Consider the following 527-nt stretch of genomic DNA (forward strand, 5'->3'; position numbering starts at 1 on the left):
CCAGCGTCCGGAAGCGCAGGGTGAGGGCCCGGCCTCCTTGCCCGTGTCGCCCGTGTTTGCGTGGCCAGGATACGTGAGCATAACGCGCAGGCGCCTTTGGCACGTGGAAGGGACATGGGTTTCTTCACAAGGCGTTGAATAAGCTTCCTTGGCTCGATCCTCTCCTCTCCTTCGCCGCTCCCACCCCGTGGGGTTTACTGCCGTGTGCGCCGCACGCTCTGTGTGTGTGATGGCTCCATCTCTCATGTGTGTGAGCGTGTGTGTGTGAGTGTGTGTGTGTGTGAGTGTGTGAGTGAGCATGTGTGTGTGTGAATGTGTGTGTGAGCATGTGTGTGTGGCAAACAGCATGCACACAGGCGTGCCCACGCACCTCGGACCCGCAGCTCAGGGAGCGCGGACGGTGGCGCTGGGACTGGGAGGGACGTCCCAGTTCCCATCTCAGCTCCTCAGTTTACCCCCGAGACCCACAGGGACCCCGTCACCCTGATGGCCAGGCGGCCGCCGAGTCCGACACCAGGCCCGGGCTC

The sequence above is a fragment of the Myotis brandtii genome, unplaced genomic scaffold (assembly GCF_000412655.1).
Source record: "Myotis brandtii unplaced genomic scaffold, ASM41265v1 scaffold247, whole genome shotgun sequence".
Classification (NCBI taxonomy): domain Eukaryota; kingdom Metazoa; phylum Chordata; class Mammalia; order Chiroptera; family Vespertilionidae; genus Myotis; species Myotis brandtii.